General features: G+C 45.1%; 3 protein-coding genes, 1 non-coding gene and 1 pseudogene across 4 annotated transcripts in view; 4 read left to right on the top strand and 1 right to left on the bottom strand.

Annotated features, from left to right (window-relative positions):
* Positions 1 to 26,922, top strand: part of SCAMP2 (secretory carrier membrane protein 2) — a 427,899-nt gene that overhangs the window by 113,458 nt on the left and 287,519 nt on the right. The window lies entirely within an intron of this gene.
* The window catches only part of LOC126960028 (cytochrome c oxidase subunit 5A, mitochondrial), a 254,695-nt gene that overhangs the window by 21,886 nt on the left and 205,887 nt on the right, over positions 1 to 26,922 (top strand). The gene's annotated exons all lie outside the window — the stretch shown is intronic.
* LOC126960440 (small Cajal body-specific RNA 20) lies at positions 18,795 to 18,918 on the top strand. Its single transcript, XR_007727987.1, has one exon. It is a non-coding gene; the product is annotated as a small Cajal body-specific RNA 20 (non-coding RNA).
* Positions 23,075 to 23,693, bottom strand: LOC126959306 (stromal cell-derived factor 2-like; annotated as a pseudogene).
* The window catches only part of ULK3 (unc-51 like kinase 3), a 297,486-nt gene continuing 295,395 nt past the window's right edge, over positions 24,832 to 26,922 (top strand). Inside the window, exon 1 of the mRNA XM_050799862.1 lies at positions 24,832 to 24,835. The gene's annotated coding sequence lies outside the window, so the exon portion shown is untranslated. The remainder of the gene's footprint in view (positions 24,836 to 26,922) is intronic.

The following is a 26,922-nucleotide window of genomic DNA, read 5'->3' as shown; positions in this document are numbered from 1 at the left end:
CAGCATTTGTTGCCAACGATAAAATTTGAGCTTTCAAGCAAAAGTTAGAATTTTGGAAAATGTGTATCCAGCATTGTGAGCTTAACAAGCTTCCAAGTACTTAAACTTAAACACTTTTTTTTTCTTTCTTCTTTTTTCTTTTAATTTTTGTGAGATGGAGTCTTGCTGTGTCACCCAGGCTGGAGTGCAATGGCATAATCTCAGCTCACTGCAACCTCTGCTTCCCGGGTTCAAGAGATTCTCCTGCCTCAGCCTCCCGAGTAACTGGGATTACAGGCACATGCCACCACACCCGGCTAAATTTTGTATTTTTAGTAGAGATGGGGTTTCACCATGTTGGTCAGGCTGGTCTTGAACTCCTGACCTCAGGTGATGTACCCACCTCGGCCTCCCAAAGTGCTAGGATTACAGGCATGAGTCACCGTCCCCAGCCTTAAACAATTTTCTTATTAGATTAGTAGTGATATTAACACACGTGATTTTTCAATATTGTCTAATGAAATGTGTCAAAAATTGGGTGATCTGCATAACTCTATCAGTACTTTCCAAATACAAATGCATAATGTTACAAAACTACACTCACATAAAAGATTCATTTAAGGTACAAGACAGGGCTGAGTATAGTGGCTCATGCCTGTAATCCCAACACTTTCGCAAGTAGAGGTGGGAGGATCACTAGAGGCGAAGAGTTGGAGGCCAGCCTGGGCAACATAGCAAGACCTTGTCTTTATTTAAAAAAATTAAAAATTAGCCGTGGTGGCACACACCTATAGTTTCAGCTACTGAGACTGAGGCAGGAGGATTGCTTGAGCTCAGGAATCTGAGGTTGCAATGAGCTATGATCAAGCCACTGTACTCTAGCCTGAGTGACAGAGTGACACCCTGTCTTAAAAACAAAAGCAAAAAAAGAGTGAGGGGAAAGGGAGAGCAATGGTTTTTGTTTCGTTTTGTTGTTTGAGACAGAGTCTTGCTCTGTCACCCAGGCTGACGTTCAGTGGCGAAATCTCGGTTCACTGCAACCTCCACCTCCCGGGTTCAAGAGATTCTTGTGTCTCAGCTTCCCAAGTAGCTAGGATTACAGACGTGCATCACGAAAACCAGCTACTTTTTGTATTTTTAGTAGAGACGGGGTTTCATCCTGTTGGCCTGTCTAGTCTTAAACTCCTGGCCTTATGTAATATGTCTGCCTTGGCCTCCCAAGGTGCTGGGATTACAGGCATGAGCACCCAGCCAGAACATGAGCACGGCACCCAGTCAGAACAATGAGTTTTAATGTAACAGTATGAACATGTCATTGCTATGGTTTCAGATTCTACACTGGTTTGAGAAACTGCTGCTTGTCCAGTTTCAATGTGCTATCGAATAATACCCATAAAAGGCTATTTAAAAAGTCTGTTTTTTCTAACTACATATCTTACTGACACGAATTTGCTTCACATAGTCCAACCAAAACAATATATTCTGATAGATTGAATGCAGAAACAGACATGAGAATGAAGATTTTTAAATTAAGTCAGATATTAAAGAGATTTGCAAAAATGCAAAACAAAGTCATTTTTCTCACTAAATGTTTTTGTTTTGGAAAGAATAGTTACTTTTTACAAAACTGTTATTTATATTAACATATAATTGCTTTACTGTTATTTCTTTTCTTTCTTTTTTTTTTTTTTTTGAGACAGGGTCTCACTCTGTTGCCCAGGCTGGGGTGTAGTGGCACAATCTCGGCTCACTGCAACCTCTGCTTCCTGGGCTCAAGTGATTCTCCAGCCTCAGCCTCCTGTGTAGCTGGGACTACCAGCACGCACTGCCACCACACCCAACTAATTTTTGTATATTTATATACACATATATACATATATGTATATATGTATATATATAATTTTTTTTTTTTTTGAGATGGAGTCTTGCTCTGTCTCCCAGGTTGGAGTGCAGTGACGCCATCTTGGCTCACTGCAAGCTCCGCCTTCTGGGCTCATGCCATTCTCCTGCCTCAGCCTCCTGAGTAGCTGGGACTACAAGCATGTGACACCACACACAGCTAATTGTGTGTATTTTTAGTAGAGATGGGGTTTCACCATGTTAGCCAGAATGGTCTTGATCTCATGACCTCATGATCCACCCGCCTTGGCCTCCCAAAGTGCTGGGATTACAGGCATGAGCCACCGCGCCCGGCCTAACTTTTGTATATTTTGTAGAAATGGGGTTTCACTATGTTGGCCAGGCTGGTCTCAAACTTCTGAGTTCAAGTGATCAGCCTGCCTCAGCCTCCCAAAGTGTTGGGATTATAGGCATGAGCCACCTCGCCTGACCTATTGTTGTTATTTCTAAATGAATTAATACGTAAATATTTTTTAAATTTCTTAGCTTTAATTTCTGATAATCCTCATTAATGAAAGTGTTTTGGGGGACGCTGAGTAATTTTTAGTGTAGAGAGATCCTGAACTTCGAGGGGTTCTTCAAACCCAGAACTTTGAAAACCACTGCAAAACAGAGTGAATTAACTTTCCATCCCACTACAGAATCTCAGCCTGCTGAAACAACTACTGTGGCCAGTGTACTACATACCCTTCCCTATATTCTATGCCTTTATACCCAAAAAGTATCCACAATTTATTTTTTTATTTTTTATTTTTATTTTTTTATTTTTTGAGACAGAGTCTCGCTCTGTCCCCCAGGCTGGAATGCAGTGGCGTGATCGCCACTCACTGCAAGCTCCACCTCCCAGGTTCACACTATTCTCCTGCCTCAGCCTCCCTAGAAGCTAGGACTACAGGTGCCCGCCACCACACCTGGCTAATTTTTTTGTATTTTTAGTAGAGATGGCGTTTCACCATGTTCGCCAGGATGGTCTCGATCTCCTGACCTCGTGATCCGCCCGCCTCAGCCTTCCAAAGTGCTGGGATTACAGGCGTGAGCCACCGCGCCCGGCCTTTTTATTTTTTTTGAGACAGAGTTTCGCACTTGTTGCCCAGGCTGGAATGCAATGGCATGATCTCGGCTCACTGCAACCTCTGGCTCCTGGGTTCAAGGGATTCTCCTACCTCAGCCTCCCAAGTAGTTGGGATTACAGGCACTCACCACCACACCCCGCTAATTTTTTGTATTTAGTAGAGACAGGGTTTCACCACATTAGTCAGGCTGGTCTAGAACTCCCGACCTCAGGTGATCCACCCGCCTCAGGCTCCCGAAATGTTGGGATAATGGTGTGCGCCACCATGCCAAGCCAGGTGTTCACAATTTTGTACCTGGTTCTTTTCAGTAGGAAAAGAATATACCATGGAACACAGCCCATATCAGTACATGTACGGCTGCTGCAATAGTTTTCCTGGCTCGATTGTGTGCCTATTATATGAACACAGTGTAATCTATTCAACCATCCTGCTGCTGCTGGATGGTTCTCATATTTTAGGTTGGTTCTCATATTTTAACAAGTTCAAACAACGATGTAATGAACATCCTTGGAAAAGTTTTAAGCAGGTAAGTGATAGGATCAGATTTGCTTGTTTAAAATGTCACTCTAAATATGTAAGCTGCTGGAATCTGAACAATATCTATGGATTGCATTAATATCAATGTCCTGGCTGTGTACTATTGTACTATTGTGCAAGATGTTGCCACTGAGGAAACGAAGAAACCAGGTGAAGAGTACATGGAATCTGTCTGTATTATTTCTTTCTTTTTTTTTTTTTTTTTTTTGAGACAGAGTCTCACTCTGTCGCCCAGGCTGGAGTGGTAGGGTTTAGGCTCACTGCAAGCTCCGCCTCCCAGGTTCACACCGTTCTCCTGCTTCACCCTCCCGAGTAGCTGGGACTACAGGCGCCCACCACCACGCCCAGCTAATTTTTTGTATTTTTAGTAGAGTCGGGGTTTCACATGTTAGCCAGGATGGTCTCGATCTCCTGACCTCGTGGTCCGCCCTCCTCAGCCTCCCAAAGTACTGGGATTACAGGTATGAGCCACCACGCCCGGCCTGTGTTATTTCTTATAATGCATGTGAATTTATAATTATCTCAAAATAAAAAGTTTAATTTAAAAATTGAGGCCCGGCATTGTGGCTCACGCCTGTAATCCCACCACTTTGGGAGGCTGAGGCAGGTGGATCATCTGAGGTCAGGAGTTTGAGACCAGCCTAGCCAACATGGTAAAAACCCTTGTCTCTACTAAAAATACAAAAAATTAGCCAGGTGTGGTGGCACACGTCTGTAATTCCAGCTACTCAGGAGGCTGAGACAGGAGAATCACTTGAACCTGGGAGGTGGAGGTTGCAGTAAGCTGGGATCGCGTCACCACACTTCAACCTGGGCGACGAGCGAAATTCCATCTCAAAAAAAAAAAAATTGACACGTACTAGGATAATTAGTATAAAATAACAGAAAGTAACAAGGTTGGCAAGGATGTGTGAAACCTGGAACCCTTCTGCACTGCTGGTGGGAATCTAAAATGGGGCAGCTACAATATGGCAGTTCCTAAAACACTAAAAATAGAACTACCCTATGACCCAACCATCTCACTTCTGGGTTTACAGCCAAAATAATTGAAAACAGGATCTCAGGGAGGTATTCCCACACTATGCTTACAGCAGCACTGTTTATAATAGCCAAGAGGTCAAAAGCAACCCAAGCGTCCATCAACAAATGGATAAAGAAAATGAGGTATATACATACAATGGAATATTATTCAGCCTTAAAAAGGAAGGAAATTCTGACACATGCTACAACATGGTTGAACCTTGAGAACATCTAAGTGAAATAAGCCAGTCCCCAAAAGACAGATACTAGGTGATTCTACTTACATGAGGTGTCTATAGTAGTCAAATTCATAGAAACAGAAAGTAGAATAGTGGTTGTCAGGGGCTGGGGAGAGGGAAATACAGAGGTGTTAGTTTCATGGGTATAGTTTCACTTTTGCAAGCTAAAAATATTTCAGAGAGCTCTTACACAACAATGCGAATACAACTAACACTACTTAACTGCATTCTTAGAAATGGTTAAGATGGTAAATTTTGGCCAGGCACAGTGGCTCACATCTGCAATCCCGGCACTTTGGGAGGTCAAGTCAGGCGGATCACTTGAGGTCAGGAGTTCGAGACTAGCCTGGCCAACATGGTGAAACCCTGTCTCTACTAAAAATACGAAAATTAACCAGGTGTGGTGGTACACGGCTGTAGTCCCAGCTGCTCAGGAGGCTGATGCAGGAGAATCCCTTGAACCCAGGAGGCAGAGGTTGCAGTGAGCCAAGTTCACACCACTGTACTCCAGCCTGGGCAACAGAGTGAGATTCTGTCCAAAAAAAAAAAAAAAAGGGGGGCCGGGCGCAGTGGCTCAAGCCTGTAATCCCAGCACTTTGGGAGGCCGAGACGGGCGGATCACGAGGTCAGGAGATCGAGACCATCCTGGCTAACATGGTGAAACCCCGTCTCTACTAAAAATACAAGAAAATTAGCCGGGCGAGGTGGCGAGCGCCTGTAGTCCCAGCTACTTGGGAGGCTGAGGCAGGAGAATGGCGTGAACCCGGGAGGCGGAGCTTGCAGTGAGCCGAGATCACGCCACTGCACTCCAGCCTGGGGCACAGAGCAAGACTCCGTCTCAAAAAAAAAAAAAAAAAAAAAAAAGGGTGAGCCAGGCATGGCTAACACCTATAATCCCAGCACATTGGGAGCTAAAGCTGGTGAATCACCTGAGGTCAGGAGTTTGAGACCAGCCTGGCTAACATGGTGAAACCCTGTCTCGACTAAAAATACAAACATTAGCTGGCGTGGTGGCGCACACCTGTAATCTCAGTTACTTGGGAGGCTGAGGCAGGAAAATTGCTTGAACCTTGGAGGCGCAGGTTGCAGTGAGCCAAGATCACACCATTGCATTCCAGCCTGGGCAACAAGATGAAACTGTCTCAGAACAAAAAAAAAGGTGGTAAATTTTATATCATGCATTTTTTTTTTTTACCACACACACAAACAAACAAAACTAGAGGACAGCTAGTAAAAAAAAAAAAAAAAAAAAAATCACTCTAGCTGCCACAATGTTTGTGGGGGCCCTGCTAGTGGCAGGAAAGTCTCCCAGCAGGATGTTCTTTTGTCCTGATGAGAAGTGCTGGGGCATGAACCAAGGCAGTGCCTTGGATCCCCAAAGACTGTGAAAGATTGAATTATTTGTCCCTTGTAATATAATTATTCACCCACACCCTTGCCATGGTGGACAGAGAATACTTTCCCACCTTTTGATTTTGTGTTTGGCCGTGTGACTTGCTTTGGCCAGTAGAAAACTTGTGAATCTGGCCGGGCGCGGTGGCTCAAGCCTGTAATCCCAGCACTTTGGGAGGCCAAGACGGGCGGATCACGAGGTCAGGAGATCGAGACCATCCTGGCTAACACGGTGAAACCCCATCTCTACTAAAAAGTACAAAAAACTAGCCGGGCGAGGTGGCAAGCGCCTGTAGTCCCAGCTACTCGGGAGGCTGAGCCAGGAGAATGGCGTAAACCCGGGAGGCGGAGCTTGCAGTGAGCAGAGATCCGGCCACCACACTCCAGCCTGGGTGACAGAGCGAGACTCCGTCTCAAAAAAAAAAAAAAAGAAAGAAAACTTGTGAATCTGACATGAGAAGTTTTGAAATGTGCTTGCTCAGTTGGACATGCCTTCTCATGCTGCAGTAATCTGCCATGACAAGAACATGCCCCATATAGCTGCTGCTCCTTCCTTCTGGGTCCAGGAATGAGTCTCCAGGAACAGGCCATATCCCCTGGTTAACCACTGGTCCCAGGAGAATGAGGGACATGCAGAGCAGACCCGAACTCAGCCTATAGCTTGGAGTCCAGCCTCGATCAACCAAGGTACGATTCAATTTCAGCTGAATTGTACAGCTGACCCACAGACCCATGAGTGTGACAATAAAGGATTATTGTTTGAAGCTTCTGAGTTGTTGTGGTGCTTGTTTTATACAGCACAACGACCCTTTTTTTTTTTTTTTTTTGAGACGGAGTCTCGCTCTGTTGTCCGGGCTGGAGTGCAGTGGCCGGATCTCAGCTCACTGCAAGCTCTGCCTCCCGGGTTCACGCCATTCTCCTGCCTCAGTCTCCCGAGTAGCTGGGACTACAGGCGCCCGCCACCTCGCCCGGCTAGTTTTTTGTATTTTTTAGTAGAGACGGGGTTTCACCGTGTTAGCCAGGATGGTCTTGATCTCCTGACCTTGTGATCAGCCCGTCTCGGCCTCCCAAAGTGCTGGGATTACAGGCTTGAGCCACCGCGCCCGGCCACAACGACCCATTTTATAATGGCACTTGGTAGGCTTTTACAGCCTCAACCATTGTTCGACTGATAGCAAAGCTTTCCATCCAGCAATACTCAACATCCAAACACAGAAGACATGGCAAAAGCAGGGGGGAGTGCTGAGGTGGTTAAGTTCATGTACAGAGTGCTGGTGAAAGCACAGTGTGAAGAATCCCTGGGGGTCACTTCCTAGATGGGAGCACGGTAGCCTAACACCTGAGCTGTAGCTTCATCAGTATGTTGGTATGGGTCGCTGTAGGAACACATGCTCAGCAGCTCTTAGCATAATCTTTTTGGAGTGACTTGAGTCTTGTGATTGAAATGATTCTATTTCTTACTGGTTGGGATTACTTAATTAAGACACTGTTTGGAATAGATATTATCATTATCCTATTCCTGCGGACAGTGGCTCGCGCCTGTAATCCCAGCACTTTGGGAGGCCGAAGTGGGCCAATCACTTGGGGCCGGGAGTTCAAGACCAGCTTGGCCAACATGGCAAAACCCCATCTCCACTAAAAATACAAAAATTAGCCAGGCGTGGTGGCGCATGCCTGTAATCCCAGATACTCCAGAGGCTGAGGCATGAGAATCCCCTGAACCTTGGAGGCGGAGGTTGCAGTGAGCCAAGATCATGCCAGCACACTCCAGCCTTGGCTATACAGCAAAACTCTGTCTCAAAAAAAAAAAAAAAAAAAAAAAAGATATGATATTATCCTATGATAATGAATCACTGGCCTTTGCAGGATAGAAGGGACCCAAAACAGTTAACTTGCCCCCAAGGAGGCAATTGGACTCCTTAAGGAATGGCGCTCTATGGGGAATTCAGTGTTCCTCTCTGTTGCTGGCAGACTGGACGTTTATGAGCAGCAACGGCTACTCAGCCTTGGTTAGTGGGCACCTACGCTGTTTGCTGGGCCCATGCATAGCCTCCATCTCTCCAACTGTGGTCAATTCCTTTACATATCCTTTGTGCCAGGACAAGGGTGGCCAATGACTGAAGCTGGCTGATGTAGATGGCCAAGTCATCTCAGCAGTTTAATGCCTTTTCTGCAGTGGGTAAGCTTCTGAATTTGGGGGGTCATTTGTCATGCAGTTACACTGTAGCAATAACAGTCTAATACAGAAGCATTAAAAAAGTTTTATTATGAAAAGTCTTAGATATATACAAAAGTAGAGAGTATAATATAATGAACCTCTGGGTACCTGTCACATGGTCAATCTTGTGCTCCCCGACTCCTCCCTTAACCCTTGGATTATTTTGAAGCAAACTCAAGACATTTTATCATTTCATCTGTAAATTTTTTTTTTTTTTTTGGAGACTGAGTCTCACTCTGTTGCCAGGCTAGAGTGCAGTGGCATGATCTCGGTTTACTGCAACCCCCACCTCCCAGGTTCAAGCAATTCTTCTGCCTCATCCTCCTGAGTAGCTACAGGCGCACGCCACCACACCCGGCTAGTTTTTGTATTTTTAGTAGAGATGGGGCTTCACCATATTGGCCAGGCTGGTCTCGAACTCCTGACCTCATGATCCGCCTGCCTCAGCCTCCCAAAGTGCTGGGATCACAGGCTTGAGCCACCGCGCCCGGCCAGTAAATATTTTTGTACACAGCTTTAAAACATAAGAAATTTTTAGCTGGGCATAGTGGTTTATGTCCGTAATCCCAGCACTTTGGGAGGCCAAAGCAGGAGGATCGCTTGAGCTCAGGAGTTCCAGACCAGCCTGGGCAACATGGCAAGACCGTGTCTTTACAAAAAAAAAAAAATTAGCCAAACATAGGGGCACATACCTCTAGTCCCAGCTGCTTGGGAAGCTGAAGTGAAGGGGGAAGATAAATAAGCCTGGGTGGTCAAGACTGCAGTGAGCTGAGATTTCCCCTTTGCACTCCAGTCTGGTTGACAGAATAAGACCCTGAAAAAAAAAGAAAAAGAAAAAGAAAGGAAAGAAAGAAAGAAGGAAGAGAGAGAGAGAGAAAGAAAGAAAAAGAAAGAAAGAAGAAAGAAAGAGGCCGGGCGCGGTGGCTCAAGCCTGTAATCCCAGCACTTTGGGAGGCCGAGACGGGCGGATCGCGAGGTCAGGAGATCGAGACCATCCTGGCTAACACGGTGAAACCCCGTCTCTACTAAAAACTACAAAAAACTAGCCGGGCGAGGTGGCTGGCGCCTGTAGTCCCAGCTACTCGGGAGGCTGAGGCAGGAGAATGGCGTAAACCCAGGAGGCGGAGCTTGCAGTGAGCTGAGATCCGGCCACTGCACTCCAGCCCGGGCGACAGAGCCAGATTCCGTCTCAAAAAAAAAAAAAAAAAAGAGAGAGAAAGAAAGAAAGGAAGGAAGGAAAGAAAAGGAAGGAAGGGAAGGAAGGAAGGAAGGAAGGAAGGAAGGAAGGAAGGAAGGAAGGAAGGAAGGAAGGAAGGAGAGAGAGAGAAAGAGAGAGAAAGAAAGAAAGAAAGAAAGAAGGAAGGAAGGAAGGAAGGAAGGAAGGAAGGAAAGAAAGAAAGAAAGAAAGAAAAGAAAGAAAGAAAGAAAGAAAGAAAGAAAGAAAGAAAGAAAGAAAGAAAGAAAGAAAGAAAGAAAGAAAGAAAGAGCAAGCAAGCGAGCTAGTTCACGCCTGTCATCCCAGCACTTTGGGAGGCCGAGGCGGGTGGATCACAAGGTCAGGAGATGGAGACCATCCTGGCTAACACAGTGAAACCCTGTCTCTACTAAAAATACAAAAAAAAAAAATTAGCTGCGCGTGGCGGCGGGTGCCTGTAATCCCAGCTACTCCGGAGGCTGAGGCAGGAGAATGGCGTGAACCCGGGAAGCGGAGCTGAACCCGGGAAGCGGAGCTTGCAGTGAGCCAAGATGGCGCCACTGCACTCCAGCCTGGGTGACAGAGCGAGACTCCGTCACAAAAAAAAGAAAACAAAAGAAAAAGAAAAACTACGGAAAGAGGAAGGGAGGACAGGACAAAAAAAAGAAAGAAAAGAAGAGAGAAAGAAAAGAAAGAAAGAGAAAAAGAAAGAAAAGAAAGAAAGAGAAAAAGAAAGAAAAGAAAGAAAGAGAAAAAGAAAGAAAGAGAGAGAGAGAAAGAAAGAAAGAAAAAAGAAAGAAAGAAAAAAAAAAAGAAAGGAAAGAAAAAGAAGAAAGGAAGAAAAGCAAGCAAGCAGGCACTACTTTATCATATAAAAATCAATAACAAGTCATTAATGGAAATTATAATCCAGTTGGTGTTTTCTATAATTTTTTTTTTTCTTGAGACAGGGTCTCATTTTGTCACCTAGGCTGGAGTTCAGTGGTTCACTCCAGTGAACTGGAGTTCACTGCAACCTCAAACTCCCAGGCTCAAGTAATCCTCCTGCCGCAGTCTCCTGAGCAGCTGTAACTACAGGTGTGCACCACCATGCCTGGTAATTTTTATTTTTATTTTTTATTTATTTATTTATTTATTTATTTTTTTGAGACAGAGTCTCACTCTGTCGCCCAGGCTGGAGTGCAGTGGCGCGATCTCGGCTCACTGCAAGCTCCGCCTCCTGGGTTCACGCCATTCTCCTGCCTCAGCCTCCCGAGAAGCTGGGATTACAGGCGCCCACCACACGCCCGGCTAATTTTTTGTATTTTTAGTAGAGACGGGGTTTCACCGTGTTAGCCAAGATGGTCTCGATCTCCTGACCTTGTGATTCGCCCGCCTCGGCCTCCCAAAGTGCTGGGAGTACAGGCGTGAGCCACCGCGCCCGGCCATGCCTGGTAATTTTTAAAAATTTTTTGTAGAGACAAGGTTTCACTTTGTTGCCCAGGCTAATCTGGAACTCCTAGCCTCAAGTGATCCACCTGCATCAGCCTTATAAAGTGCTGGGATTACAAGTGTGAGCCACCATTTCTGGCCTCATTTTCGTTTTGTTTTTTGGTTTTTTTTTTTTGAGACGGAGTCTCCTCTGTCGCCAGGCTGGAGTGCAGTGGCACCATCTCGGCTCACTGCAAGCTCCGCCTGCTGGGTTCCAGCGATTCTCGTGCCTCAGCCTCCAGAGTAGCTGGGACTACAACGACGCACCACCACGCCCAGCTAATTTTTGCATTTCTAGTAGAGACAGGGTTTCACCATGTTGGGCAGGATGGTCTCCATCTCCTGATCTCGTGATCCGCCCACCTCGGCCTCCCAAAGTGCTGGGATTACAGGCGTGAGCCACCGCACCCAGCCCGTCATTTTGTTTTTTAACAGATGTTTGAATTGATATACAAATAAGGTCTATAAATAGGCCTTGGTTGATAAATCTTAAACCTGCGAGTTTCGCCTCCATCTCGTTTTGTTTTGTAACACTGTTTTGTTAAGGAAATTGCGGGTTTTTTTGTTTTTTTGAGACTGAGTCTTGCTATCACCAGGCTGGAGTGCAGTGGCATGATCTTGGCTCACTGAAACCTCAGCCTCCCGGGTTCAAGTGATTCTCCAGCTTCAGCCTCCCGAGTAGCTGGGATTACAAGCGCCTGCCACCACACCCAGCTAATTTTTGTGGTGTTTTTTTGTTTTTTGTTTTTTGTTTTGAGACGGAGTCTCGCTCTGTCGCCCAGGCTAGAGTGCAGTGGCGCAATCTCAGCCCACTGCAAGCTCCGCCTCCCGGGTTCACACCATTCTCCTGCCTCAGCCTCCCGAGTAGCTGGGACTACAGGCGTCTGCCACCACGCCTGGCTAATTTTTTGCATTTTTAATAGAGATGGGGTTTTACCGTGTTTGCCAGGATGATCTCAATCTCCTGACCTCGTGATCTGCTAGCCTCGGCCTCCCAAAGTGCTGGAATTACAGGCGTGAGCCACCGCGCCCGGCCTAATTTTTGTGTTTTTAGTAGAGACGGGGTTTCACCATGTTGGCCAGGTTGGTCTCGAACTCCTGACCTCAAGTGTTCCACCAGCCTTGGCCTCCCAAAGTGCTGGGATTACAGGCGTGAGCTATGGCACCAAACCGTAAACAGGATTGTTTATCCTCGCAGTTTCCCATAGTCTGAATTTGGTTGATTGCATCCCTGTGGTACCATTTAACATGTCTTCTGTCTTCTGTTTTTAGTTATGGAGGCTTGAATAAATTCAGGTCCAACTATTTTTTTCAAGACCACCTCCTAGATGGTGATATGTGCTTCCATCAGGAAGCACCTAACTTCTGGTTGTGTCTCATTTTGCAACATCTGTGGCCATGGATCATCATTACCTAAATTCATGAAGAATTGCAAAATAGTAACATTGTAACTATATTATTTCTTCTTCTTTTATTAACCTGTGTATTTCTACAAAGTGAAATTTGCCCTCATTGATTATTTAGTTATCCTGAGATATAGATCATATGCAAAAGACAGAACAAGTATTTAATGCTTTCCCTTTATTTACCAGCTACCTAGCATCCCCCTAAGGTGAAAAATGAGTTATTTTTAAATGTATGTGAATCGATGGATTTAAACATGTCTGACTGGTGTCAATCCATTGCAGTTATTAATCTTACTGGTGCTCAAAAAATCCCGCCTTTGGCTGGTGAAAGTGTATTCAGGTTGGCTCCTGTGTCTTTTTGACATGACCCTGGGAGTGCTTCATAGCATCCTATTTTATATGACAGGATATTTATGACTCATTCCTTATATCTCCTGTCCCCAAAATGCCCAGAGGCATTTTTCATCTGGATTGACTGAAGGTCAGTGATGGCGGGAGGTAGGCTGACTCCCAGTTTGAAGACTTACAGAGCTACATGGACAGTGATGTCACCTGCAGATGTGGGGTCAACATTGAGGTTGGGAGACCAGAGTGGTCAAAGAAGACTGAGAGGGTAGTGGGGTGAGGACAGACATCTTTGGCCATCCCGCAGGGCCTTGGGGACTTAAGCAGTGCAGCTCCAGTCCACATTAAGGGTGATGGCAGTTGCTGCAGGTGGCCATGGGTGGCTAAAGGCAATGGTACTACAAAGGCCCCAGGCATCTTCAGACTTATACACGGTCTGTGGCACAAGTCACCACAGACCACCTAAACCTGGGGTCAGTTTCCTCCCTTGGCTCCTGTGCATGAGAAAGCTCTTGTCTTCTCCACACATGGGTTGGTCCAAAAGAGAAATGTGTGTCCCCTTGTTACAGTCTGCTCAGCCTGCTAATATAACCCCCAGCCCCCCCCCCACACGCCTTTGTGCCTTCACCCGTGCATCATAAAGCACATGTACTCCATGCGTAAACACGTTTATGTATACGATGGTGTGCAGCTGCCCACTCACATGCACACATGCAGTGATTTAGAGAAGGAGCCTTGGCGGTGTGCTGTGGTCAGGAAGGCCTGCACTTGAACCTCCTTTGCTAGGCCACGTGTCTCTGGACCTCAGTTTACTGATCTGTAAAACAAGATGTTGGCCTTAATGTCCCTCTGTCCCCAAGGTCCCTGTCTGTCCATGGTGACAATAAGGTTCTAAGTGTTTCAAAGTATATACACACTCATAGAAACTCTGGGGACAGCCCCTCCCAAGCCTCCCCTGGTCCCCGTACCCACACATTTTAACCAGAAAGAGCCCTATACCTGGAATGCCCAGCCTTCAGGTTGCAACTTGCTTTTTACCTTGACTACATCACCCGAGGAGACTGATATGCTCACTGAGCGGCCCCTAGGCTGGGGTACTAGGGGGCAGGTGACTCTGGCTTGGTACCTTCCTTGGGCCTGAATTTCTCCCCACTTCCACAGGGCTCCAGCAGGGACAGTAACTAGTCTGCAAGGGCAGTAGGCTCTCCCAATTTGCCTCCCGATTAGGATTTGCCAACACTGGCCATCTGAGGCCTATCGGGGATCCTTGCAGTTTCCTGAGGGGATAGGAGAATCTGTGTGCTGACTGCCCCCCACTGCCCCGCAACCCCGAGCTCAGCTTACCCACTGCAATCGGCTGCCAAGGGGCGCTGGATCTCAAGTGCTACTCTATATGAGTGTGTGTTTTGGGAGAAGTACTAGGGAAGAAGGGAAGGCTTTTTTCCACAGAAAGGCATGCAATGTAGTGAAAGTGGGGAAGCTTTGGACAGAATCCTGGCTCGACAACTTATCAGGGGTGTCTAATCTTTTGGCTTCCCTGGGCCACATTGGAAGAAGAATGGTCTTGGGCCACACATAAAATACACTAACACTAATAATGATAGCTGATGAGCTTTAAAAAAATTGCAAAAAAAAAAAAAACATTTTATTTATTTATTTTATTTTATTTTATTTTTTGAGATGGAGTCTCACTCTGTTGCCAAGGCTGGAGTGCAGTGGCACGGTCTCAGTTCACTGCAACCTCCTCCTCCCAGGCTCAAGCGATTCTCCTGCCTCAGCCTCCCAAGTAGTTGGGACTACAGGCGTGCACCACCACGCCCAGCTAATTTTTTGTAAAAAAAAAAAAAAAAAATTACAATATTTTAAGAAAGTTTATGAATTTGTTTTGGGTTGCATTCAAAGTCACCCTGGGATGCATGTGGCCTCTGGGTCATGGGTTAGACAAGCTTGACTTAAATGCTGTGTGGCCTTGGCCCCTTCCCAGGCCATGGTTTCCTCTTCCGTGAAAAGGGAACTAGTGCCTGGGAAAAAGGAACCAGAAGCCGAAGTGGGAGGATCACTTGAGCACAGGAATTCGAAATCAGCCTGGGCAACATAGCAAAACCTTGTCTCAATTTTAAAAATAAAAAATATATGAAGAATAAAAAAGGGAACCAGAGTGACTATTTTAGGGTAGTTTTGAGAATTCACTGACATAATACCTATAAATCCACAGCAGGTGTTGGCCACATAGTAGGTGTTCAAAAGCAGGGAGCTGCTGCGTTGCTGCTGTCATTATTGACTGGCCTGTTTTTCAAAACAGGGCACAAAGGTGGGTTATGGGAGCTCCAGAAAGCAATGCTTGGTTTCAATACTTAGCAAATAATAACGAAAGGAATATTAAGGTATATATAAATATTTTGAGGCCGAGCGCAGTGGCTCACGCCTGCAATTCCGGCACTTTAGGAAGCCGAAGTGGGAGGATCACTTGAGGTCAGGAGTTTGAGACCAGCCCGGCCAACATGGCGAAACCTTATCTCTACTAAAAATACAAAAATTAGCCGGGCGTGGTAGCATGCGCCTGTAGTCCTAGTTACTCGGGAGGCTGAGGAAGGAGAATCACTTGAACCCGGGAGGAGGAGGTTGCAGTGAGCCAAGATCGTGGCACTATCGCCTGGATGACAGAGCGAGACTCCATCTCAAATAATAGTAATAATTTTAAAATAAAGCATATATAAACATTTGAAAACAACGACCATTTATCTCTCTATCTGGAAATATGCAGACTAGTTGAATAGAGAAATCCCTTCCTAAAAATGCTGAATGAAATATCAAAAACGTGTGTGTGAAAGCACAGATGAAATGTGTGTGTGAAAGCACAGTCAGAAGCCAGAATAACAAGAGCATGACCCTATCAGGGTGAGCCTGCACCGGGGCCTGTGCTTCCTGAGGCCCTGGGTTGTAAATGGCCAGCATGCCAGGCACCTCCTGGGCACCACTTCAGTCTGCTTGGCCCCAGTTCTGATTCCGGCCACTGCTGAGGTGATGAGTGTTCTGTGGGCCTCATGCAGGTGCCACTTCACCTTGGGCACATGGGGCCCACCCCTCCCTTCCTGTCTGAGTCTCACTGACCCCACAGGGCAGATGCTCTTGCAATCCCCTGGAACCTTATGCATGCGCGGACCCCAAGTTCAGGGGAGTTCGTGTCTGTGAGGCCACTCTTGACCAATGAGTGACACAAGCAAATAAGGTGTCTTTTTTGTATCTCCCATTTCATAAGACTCCTTGGAAGATCCTATGGAATCAAGAATTCCTATGGAATCAAGCACCTATCAGAGGTCCTCTTGATAATGTGACCTTGTCCTGGGCTTCCCTCTTTCTTTCTCCCTGGGATTACTTCCAAAATTAGTTACACAAAAACCTTTATCTGTGGCTCTACTTTTAGAGGAACCAAAATGAGGAAAGAGAAGAAAAGATCTGAGGTCTGGTCCTGGGAAGTAGTTATCAAAGATTTCTTTTCTCCCCCAAATTTGGGACTTCTCAAAAGCCAGTGCCCTAGGGGAGAAATGGGGAGAAAACAACTCAGCCACAGAAGACTTTGCCGTATCCACTTAGCTGTGCCGGAGAGGCAACAAGAAGTCCAGTAAAATGCATAACAAGATAATATTCACATAGAGAAAAGCCCAACATCATATTCCTTATGTGACTGGAAAAACACTAAGCCAAAAACAATTTTTAAGTGGATCTGAGTTGGAAGTACCCCTAGGCGCCTGGCAAAAGCAAACAAAAATCCTTTCTGGAAGAATATGTTTTAAACACAGATTCAAAGAATTCCCACAAAGAATTTCAAGGAACATAAGCTCACAATTAAACATCAATAAACTCAAAAAGAAACAAACCACAAGAGCATGAGTCAGCAGAAACAACGAATAACAAGATGAGACCCACAAATACTGCATAAAATAGAATGATGAGATGCAGGATAGAAAATTAAGTGTTTCAGGCTGGGCGCTAGGCTGTAGTCCCAGCACTCTGGGAGGCCTGGGCAGGATGATTGTTTGAGCCCAGGAGTTCAAGACCAACCTGGGCAATATAGTGAGACCCCATTTCTCTCTCTAAAACAAACCAACAAACAAACTATATATATATACACACACACACACACACACACACACACATACACACAAAAATATATATATATAATTATATATTATTATTATATATATAGAGAGAGAGAGATGGAGTTTCACTCTTGTTGCCCAGGCTGGAGTGCAATGGCATGATTTTGACTCACTGCAACCTCCACCTGCTGGGTTCAAGCGATTCTCCTGCCTCAGCCTCCTAAGTAGCTGGGATCACAGGCACGAGCCACCATACCTGGCTAATTTTGTATTTTTAGTAGAGATGGGGTTTCTCCATGTTGGTTAGGCTGGTTTCGAACTCCCGATCCACCCACCTCAGCCTCCCAAAGTGCTGGGATTATGGGCGTGAGCTACCACGCCCAGCTGAAAAAAAAATATGTTAACATGTGTAAAAAAGTGTAAAACAGGCCAAGCACGGTGGCTCACAGCTGTAATCCCAGCACTTTGGGAACCCAAATGGGTGGATCACTTGAAGTTAAGAGTTTGAGACCAGCCTGGCCAACATGGTGAAACCCCATCTGTACTAAAAATAGAAAACTTAGCCGAGTGTGGTGGTGCGTGCCTGTGATTTCAGCTACTCGGGAGGCTGAGGCAGGATAATCACTTGAACTCGAGAGGTGGAGTTTGCAGTGAACCGAGATGGTGCCAATGCACTCCAACCTGGGCAACAGAGCAAGACCTCATCTGAAGAAAAAAAAAAAGAACTGTAAAACGATACTGAAAATATGGCAAAGAAACTAATTAAATTAATTAGGCATATTTGAAGATGAACCAAATAAAACTTCCAGGAATGAAACTATAATTATTAAGATTTAAAACCTCAAAAGAGGTTGGGTGTGGTGGCTCACACCTGTAATCCCAGCTCTTTGGGAGGCTGACTTTGAGGTCAGAAGTTTAAGACCAGCCTGGCGAACATGGTGAAACCCTGTCTCTACCAAAAATACAAAAATTAGCCGGGCATAGTAGCAGGCACCTGTAATCCCAGCTATTGGGGAGGCTGAGGCATGAGAATCACTTGAACCTGGGAGGCAGAGGTTGTAGTAAGCCAAGGTCATGCCACCAAGCTCCAGCCTGGATGACAAAGCGAGACTCCGTCTCCAAAAAAAAAAAAAAAAAAAGAAATTACTAAGAATTCAGCAAAGAATGAAAAAATGGTGAAATATGAAAGAGAAGTTAAGAGACATGGAAGAGGGGGTTGGGCATGGTGGCTCACACCTGTAATTCCAGCACTTTGGGAGGCCAAGGCAGGCAGATCACGAGGTCAGGAGATCGAGACCATCCTGGCTAACATGGTGAAACCCCGTCTCTACTAAAAATACAAAAAAATTAGCCGGGCATGGTGGTGGGCGCCTGTAGTCCCAGCTACTTGGGAGGTTGAGGCAGGAGAATGGGGTGAACCCGGGAGGTGGAGCTTGCAGTGAGCCAAGATTGTGCCACTGCACTCCAGCCTGGGCAATAGAGCGAGACACCATCTCAAAAAAAAAAAAAAAAAGACATGGAAGAAATTCAACATTTATTCCTGATAAAAACCTCTCAGCAAACTAAGAATTAAAGGGAATTCCTCAACTCAATGATAGACATTCACAAAAACCCTACATCTACTGCCATATTTTATGGGAAGAAACTGAATTCTTTTACTCTAAGTTCAGGAAGAAGCAAGGATACCCCCTCTTAACACACCCATCCAGTATTTTACTAGAAGCCCTAATCAGTACAAGAAGTCAAGAAAAACAAATAAAAGGCCTACAGACTGGCAAAGAAGAAACAAACCTATTCAATTATGAATACATAATTGTCTTTACAGAAAATCACAAAGAATCTACAAAAAGCTCCTATAAAAAATAAATGAGTTAAGCAAAGTTATGGGATATGAGGTCAACATCAACACAGAAAAATCAATTGTGCCAGTGGGGCTATGGGTGGCCCCTTTTCTCCTCAGTCAGGGCTGGAGGCCAAGATCAGCCTTAGAGGACTGTCAGGGCTGCCACAAGCTGGGCAGCGTGGTTTTCCTACCTCAGACATTTGTAGAAGAAAAAAAATCAGTTGTATTCCTATAGATTAGCAATAAACAAATAAATCGGAAATTTTGAAAAGTACCATTTAGAATTGCATAAGAAACAGATTCACACTTTGTATAAATCTAACGAAACATGTGTAAGAGGAGAATGCTGAAAACAAAGCAAGAACTGATGAGAGAAACGAAAAAATATCTACATAAACGTTTATAAAGTAGAAAAATCAATATGGTTATGTGACAAACTCTTCCCAATGCAATCAATAGAGTTAATGCAATACCAGTCAAAATCCCATCAGGGTGCCAGGTGTGGTGGCTCACACCTGTAATCCAAACACTTTGGGAGACCAAGGTGGGCAGATCACTTGAGGCCAGGAGTTCAAGACCAGTCAAGTGATCTGCTCTGTCACCCAGGCTAGAGTGCAGTGGCATGATCTCAGCTCACTGCAACCTCTGCCTCCCGAGTTCAAGCAATTCTCCTGCCACATCCTCGAGTAGCTGGGATTACAGGTGCACACCATCACTCCTGGGTAATTTTTGTATTTTTAGTAGAGGTGGGATTTCACCATGTTGACCAGGCTAGTCTTGAACTCCTGACCTCAGGTGATTTGCCTGCCTCGGCCTCCCAAAGCGCTGGGATTACAGACGTGAGTGACTGTGCCCAGCCTTAGAAGGAAATTTATAATTTAAATAATTGAAATGCTTATGCTGCAATGGGAGAAAAATCAAATATCAATAATCTAAGCATCCACCTCAAGTAGTTCAAAAAAGAAAAGGAAATCAAACCCAAAGTAAGAAGAAGGAAATAACAAAGATTAGAGCAGAAATCAATGAAATAGAAAAAAACAACAACAGAGAAAATTAATAAAACCAAAAGTTGGTTTTTTTTGTTCTGTGTTTTTTTGAGACAGAGTCTCACTCTGTCTCCCAAGCTGGAGTGCAGTGGCACGCGTCCTGCCTCAGCCTCTGGATTAGCTGGGACTACAGGCGCCTGCCACCACGTCTGGCTAATTTTTTTTGTATTTTTAGTAGAGACGGGGTTTCACCATGTTAGCCAGGATGGTCTTGATCTCCTGATCTCGTGATCCACCCGCCTCAGCCTCCCAAAGTGCTAGGATTACAGGCGTGAGCCACGGCGCTCAGTCTTTTGTTTTTGTTTGTTTTTGAGATGAAGTCTCACTCTGTTGCCAGGCTGGAGTGCAGCGACGCAATCTCGGCTCATTACAACCTCCATCTCCCAGGTTCAAGTGATTCTCCTGTCTCAGCCTCTCGAGTAGCTGGGACTATAGGCACCCGCCACCATGCCCAGCTAATTTTTGTATTTTCAGTAGAGACGGGGTTTCACCATGTTGGCCAGAATGGTCTCAATCTCTTGACCTTGTGATCCGCCTGCCTCAGCTTCCCAAAGTCCTGGGACTACATGCGTGAGCCACTGCGCCTGACCCAAAAGTTTTGTTGTTGCTGTTGTTGTTGTTGTTAATGATCAACAAAATTGACAAGCTTTAACAGAGACCAAGAAAAAAACAAAGAATACACAAATTACCAAAATCAGCAATAAAGAAGGAGACTTCACAATAGACTATTTACCAAAAAACTATGGCTAACTTAATACTTAATGGTGCAGACTGAATGTTTTTCTCCTAAGATAATGAAAAAGACAAGAACATTCTGTCTCCCCACTCCTATTCAACATTGCCCTGGAATTTCAAGCCAGTGAAATCAGGGAAGGAAAAGAAAACAAAGGCATGTAGGTTAGAAAATAATAAGTAAAAATGTCTTTAACTGCAGAAGACATGTATGTAGATAATTCTATGGAGTATATTTTATTTAATTTTTCTAGAGATGAGGGTCTCACTATGTTGCCCAGGTTGGTCTTGAACTCCTGAGCTCAAGTGATCCTCCCACCTCAGCCTCCCAAAGTGCTGGGATTACAGGTGTGAGCCACCACACCTGGCCCTGTGGAATGCACTTTAAGAACTAATAGAACTAATAAGCAAATGTAGCAGGGTCACAGTGTGCAAGATCAATATATATGATCAAAAAACAAGAAAAAAATAGGGATGATTTCACTAGTGAATTTTAAAACAGTTGAAGAAGAATGAACTCCAATTCTCCATAAAGTCTTCCAAAAATTAGAAGAGGAAAGAATACTTCCCAACTTATTCTATGAGGCCAGTTATTATTCTGATACCAAAATCAGAGAGACATCATAACAAAAATAGAAGCAAAAATTCTACAGACCAATATCCCTTGTCAATATAGATATAGAAATCTTTAACAAAATACTATCTAACTGAATCCAGCAACATATGAATAAGATTGACCAAGTGGAATTTCTCCCAAGAATGCAAGGTTGGCTGGACTTACGAAAATGAATCAATTCAATGCACCATATTAGCAGAATAAGGAAGAAAACCACAAGATCCTTTCAATGATGCAGAAACAGAATTTGACAAAATTCAACACTCTTTTATGATAAAGACACTCAGCAAACTAGGAGTAGAAGGGAACTTCCTCAACCTGTTAAGGTTCACCTATGAAAAACCCAACACCAACTTCATACTTAATGGTGAAAAACTGATACCTCCCCTTAAGATCAGGAGCCAGAGAAGGATTTCCACTCTCACCACTTTTATTCAACATTGTACTGGAGATTCAACCAGAACAGTTAGCCAGGGCAACTAAAATTTAATTTCAAATCCCACTGAAATTTGGATAGAGGAAGTAAAGCTATCTCTATTTGCAGAGCATATGATCTTGAAAGAGAAAATCCTAAGGAATCCACTAAAAACAACTACTAGAACTAATGAATTCAATCAGTTTGAGGAGTATAATATCAATATACAAAAGTCAACCACATTTCTTTATGCTAGCAATGAACAATATGAAAATGAAATTAAGAAAATAATTATATATACAATAGCATCAAAAAGAATAAAATACTTAGTGTTAGGAGAGAAGCTGAGGCAGGGCTTGGAACATGTCCAGGGTCCAGGGTCTAAAACCCCTCCTGGCCTTTGGAATGTATCTAGATTTGCCGGCTCCTTGCTTGTAGCACTCCCATTATCCCAAGTAGCCATATGTTTCAAAGAAAATGCTAAACCATCACAGCTGTAGCTCATTCACTTGATACACTGCTTCCTTTCAACCCCTACATCCTTACCACCTGTTTCTTTGTTTGATCATCAATAAATAGTGTGGGCTCCCAGAGCTTGGGGCCTTCACAGCCTCCATACTAGTGTTGGCCCCTTGGTCCCACTTTCTCTCTTGTCTTTTCTCATTCCTTTCATTCCGCCGGACTTCGTAGCCCCCACGGCCTGGTGTTGGGTCTGATCACCCCAACAACTTAGGAATAAAATTGGCTGTTTATTATGTTATATTCTTTGAGAGTCTTTGGCCATAATTAGTCGGAAATCTGTTAAAAATGAGGTACCTGAGGAGAAATGGAAGTAGAAAGAGAAAGGTTTGGATGCAAGTAAAGCTCTTAAAAGGCCCCACGTTGAAGGTTCCCAGCATCTCAAAAGAGTCTTAGGACTCAAGGATAAAGCAGATCATGAAATAGCACACCTAATAAATAACACAGAGGCTAATAATAAAATTCTTTAAAAAAAAAAAAAAATCATTTTGGAGGCCAGACATGGCAGCTCACACCTGTAATTCCAGCACTTTGGGAGGCCGAGGAGGGTGGATCACTTGAGCTCAGGAGTTAGAGACCAGCCCTAGCCAACATGGTGAAATCCTGTCTCTACTAAAAATACAAAAATCAGCTGGGTGTGGTAGTGGGTGCCTGTAATCCCAGCTACTTGGGAGGCTGAGGAAGGAGAATTGCTTGAACCTGGGAGGCAGACGTTGCATCATCGCACTCCAGCCTGAGGACTAGAAGTTTCCCAGCTAAAAGGGATGTCCCCTCAGTGTGTCTTACCAGTGAATAAAAAGCATCCACCCTGTCACCAGCAAGTCCTCTACTCACCAAGAACTGACCCAAGTCTGGGAGAGCAACCAATTCAAATGTGCAGGGCTGGAGCTTGTGAACACAGCCACTGTTTTCCATCGCACGTCTTCATCTAGGGAGTAACAAGGCCACTCCCAGGGAACTTGTGGCAGGGATCCCAAGGTGAAGCAGCACAGATGTCTACAAACTGTATAGTGACAGTGGCTCAGAGCCTTCAGACTCCTAGCTCTGCATGGTGGCCTTCTGCCTTCAACAACTCACTGGGCCTCATGAAGATGCCTTCCATGGCTTTCCAGCTGTTGTTCTGGCTTGGCTAGGCCAGGCCATGCATCTCTTTTTGCCCACTGATGGGTCCACCATATTGTTCTCCTGTGACAGACAGTGGTTCCTCAGTGGAAGAATGTTTGAACCACCCTCACCATCTCTCATCCAGTGGGGCCCATTACAGAGCATGGTCCAGTCATCCAGGTGACTACCTTCACCTTCCTCACCAAAAGTACTCACTTCCTGGTTTTCAGAAAGGTGTGGAGGTTTCAGCCAGTGTTGACATGTGTCAGCTGAATGGGCTGGCAGCACTTGATGGGGGTTCCCCTCTCACTGGCTGTGGTGATCTTACCCTATATTCTCCAGTAACTGTTGCTCTCATTCATGGAGGTTACACCTGTCACTGACTGCTGCCCACTACCTGACCCATAGAGCACATCGTGTGAGTGCAGTTGGACATTGTAGCACATTTTGAGCAGCTTCACCATAGAGCCACAAGTAACAGCCATATTGGACGTTCTCACGGTGCTCCACAAACTCCCAAACAGCAGTGGCGGAACCACAGCCATCCTAGCTGGATACGGAGACCTAGATCTTCCAGGAATAATTTTTTTTTTTTTTAAAGAAAGGCAAAACATATGCTCTGAAAACTAAAACATTTGTTTAAAGGAATTAAAGATTGGCAGGACCCTGTGACTCATGCCTGTTATCCCAGCATTTGGGGAGACGAAGGTGGGAGGATTGTTGAGCCCAGGAGTTCAAGAACAGCCTGGACAACATGGTGAGGCCCATCTCTACAAAAAACTAAAAAATTAGGCGGGGGTGGTGGCATATACTTGTAGTCCCAGCTATTTGGGGGGCCAAGAGGGGAGGATTGCTTGGGACTGGGAAGTCAAGGCTGCAGTGAGCTGTGATTGTGCCACTGCCCACCAGCCTGGGCGACAGAGTGAGACCCTGTCTCGGGGGAAAAAAAAAATACAAAAATTATCTGGGTGTGGTGGTGCTAGTCCCAACTCCTTGGGAGGCTGAGGCACAAAAGTCCCTTGAACCTGGGAGGTGGAGGTTGCAGTAAGCCGAGATCATGCCACTGCACTCCAGCCTGGGCAAGAGAGCAAGACTCCACCTCAAAAAAAAAAAAAAAAAAAGAGAGAGAGAGAGAGAATCTGAGCCAGATGAGCATCAGACCTCTCAACAGCAGTATTAGAAACTGGAAGTTTATGAAACAATGCCTTAAAGTTGCTGAGGGAAAATCATTATATACCCAGCCAAAGTATCGATCCAGTGTGAGGGTAGAATATAGACATTTTCAGACATGCAAAGTTAAAACAATTGTCTTCCATGAAAACTTCCTCAGGAAGGAGCTGGAGGATGCACTCCACACTAGAAGGGCATAAACCAAGAAAGAAGAAATGGAACCCAGGAAAATCAGAGATCCAGAGGAAAGAGAAGAAATGACGTTGCAGAATGTTGGCAAAGGAAAGCCTAAGGATGACGACTGTGCTGCTGATCTGAAAAGCTTCAGGCTCAGATGGAGGCAGGAGAACTGAGGGCTCCAGAAATGGTGTCGCAAGGAAAAAAAATTAAGGAACTGGAACTCATAGTGAAAATGAGTATTGAGAATCATCTTACTGGGCTTTCGCAGAAGATCTAATCATAGGTCAAAGAAAATAAGCAAGTGAAAAAAATGAGACAATGATTAACTCTGTGGGGGAAAGGAGATCGAAAAAGATAGTATATTAGTTGTGGCTGGGCATGGTGGCTCATGCCTGTAATCCCAGCACTTTGGGAGGCCAAGGAGGGTAGATCACGAGGTCAGCAGATCGAGATCATCCTGGCTAACACAGTGAAACCCCGTCTGTACTAAAAATACAAAAACTTAGCTGGGCGTGGTGGCAGGCACCTGTAGTCCCAGCTACTCGGGAGGCTGAGGCAGGAGAATGGCGTGAACCCAGGAGGCGGAGCTTGCAGTGAGGAGTGAGATCGTGCCACTGCACTCCAGCCTGGGCAACAGAGTGAGACTCCATCTCAAAATAAATAAATAAATAAATAAATAAAGATAGTATATTAGTTGGTTCAGCCATAAACACTTTTTAGTGACTGTGAATGTAACCAAGAGTTGTGGTGGTATGATATTGAAAGGAGAGGAGAAAGAGTGTAAGTGAACCTCCTCTGTCACAATAGGGAGCCCTAGAGACAGCATCTAAATTGGACCTCTTGGGAGATAACCAGAATTGAAATCAACGCTTTATTTAGGAAGTAAAAACCAGAAGAAACAACTGAGTAAGTTGAAATGGTTGCTTTTGGCAAGCAGGCAGACGTGGGGTAAAAAGCGTGCTATTTTTGTTGTAATCCTTTGGCATTCTCTGACTGTAAATACTCTGTACACATTATTTTGGGGAATAAAAGCTGATCTGAAGACCTGTGAGGAGAAACCATAAGGCTGTTTCCCTTTGAGATTTTCCTGTCTGAAGCAATTCTCCTTTGGAAAGTGAGCAAATAACCCCTCCCCATTTTTTTCGCTGTCTCATGAAGTGCATTTTCACTCCTATCAATAATCTTGGGAGGCAGGTATTGACAAGGGTTCTTGGTGCTTTGTGAAATATTAACTTGCATATTGGTGACTCAGAGCAAGACTCTATCTCAAAGGCAGGACAGAAGTAAAAATTCCCACTTTTAAAATTTTTATTATTATATTTTTCAGAGACAAGGTCACACTGTGTCACCCAGGATGGAGCTCAGTAGCCCAATTGTAGCTCACTGCAATCTTGAATTACTGGGCACAGGTGATCCTCTTACCTCACCCGCCCAAGTAGCCGGGACTACAGGCTCACCCCACCATGCCCAGCTAACTTTCAAATTTTTTATAGAGACAGGGTCTTACTGTATTGCCCAGGCTTGTCTCAAATCTCCTGGGCTCAATCTGTCCTCCTGCCTTGGCCTCCCAAAGTGCTGGATTAGTGTTGTAAACCACTGTGCCTAATATTCCTTTTTTTTTTTTTTTTTTTTTTTTTTTTGAGACAGAGTCTCAATCTGTTGCCAGGCTGGAGTGCAGTGGCATGATCTCAGCTCACTGCAACCTCCACTTCCTGGGTTCAAGTGATTCTCCTGCCTCAGCCTCCCAAGTAGCTGGAACTACAGGCATGAGCCACCATGCCCAGCTAATTTTTTGTTTGTTTGTTTGAGACGGAGTCTCGCTCTGTTGCCCAGGATGGAGTGCAGTGGCACGATCTCAGCTCACTGCAAGCTCCACCTCCCGGGTTCACGCCATTCTCCTGCCTCAGCCTCCTGAGTAGCTGGGACTACAGGCGCCCACCACCACGCCCAGCTAATTTTTTGTATTGTTAATAGAGTTGGGGTTTCACTGTGTTAGCCAGGATGGTCTCGATCTCCTGACCTTGTGATCCACCCGCCACGGCCTCCCAAAGTGCTGGGATTACAGGCGTGAGCCACAGCGTCCGGTCTTTAATTTTTGTATTTTTAGTAGACAAGGGGTTTCACCATGTTGGCCAGGATGGTCTCAATCTCTTGACCTCATTATCTGCCTGTCTCGGCCTCCCAAAGTGCTGGGATTACAGGCATGAGTCGCCGGGCCCAGCCTAATATTCCCATTTTACAAACAAGACAACATAGACCTCAAAAAGGGAAGTAACTCTGGATCCAAAGTCATACAGCCAGTGAGTGGCAGAGCTGGAGTCCTAACTCCCTGTCCTGTTTTCACACCGCTGGCCTCAGGCCCAGGGACCTCTTGACCTTCATGCTTCCACTTCTCCCCTCTCTCCCAGCTGACCCCACCTTGCC

This window comes from Macaca thibetana, chromosome 7 (assembly GCF_024542745.1).
Source record: "Macaca thibetana thibetana isolate TM-01 chromosome 7, ASM2454274v1, whole genome shotgun sequence".
Lineage (NCBI taxonomy): Eukaryota > Metazoa > Chordata > Mammalia > Primates > Cercopithecidae > Macaca > Macaca thibetana.
Note: the sequence above shows the minus strand (reverse complement) of the source record. Positions and strands in the feature narration are given on the sequence as shown.